A 607-nucleotide genomic window follows, 5' to 3' on the forward strand; every position below is an offset into this window, starting at 1 on the left:
CAACGATTGTCCGTCTCCCTGATGCTTTGTTCTTACTTCAGAGCTGCTCAACCGGTTTATTCGTCAAAACACAAATCTCCCCCACTCTACAACTCCATATCTTCCAATCGGTTTAGCACCAACACCAATCGCTGCTCAGTCTTCAATGCTTTGAAAGTTTAGACGATCTGATGAAACTTGGAACCAAACGGTTTAGCACCAACACCAATCGGCTGCTCAATCTTTAGCGCTGTTTAGACGATCTGATGAAACATGGAAGAAAGAGGGGCTGCTGCTCGAAATAAGAGGGCTCAGTCTCCCTTAACCTTTTTTACTCTTTTTCACCCCCTGTATTTTTACCCAAACAAACCCTAACAACCACTTAACGATGTCAACAACTGACTTCTCCGCGTGTCAGAATCTGACGGTGAAGAACCCGGGTGCGCGGCGCACCCGGGTGCGCTGTATAATTTTGCCTTATTCAGTCCTTCTATGTCCTCCACTGCATTTATATATTCCCAACCAATCGATCCTCCTCCGTTGGGTACCAAGAAGGCAAGAAGTACTTTTATCAAAATATCCAGTATCAGTAGCCTTGAAACGTTCCTATTCCTTCTCTCTCTCTCTC

This window comes from Fragaria vesca, linkage group LG5 (genome assembly GCF_000184155.1).
Source record: "Fragaria vesca subsp. vesca linkage group LG5, FraVesHawaii_1.0, whole genome shotgun sequence".
Lineage (NCBI taxonomy): Eukaryota > Viridiplantae > Streptophyta > Magnoliopsida > Rosales > Rosaceae > Fragaria > Fragaria vesca.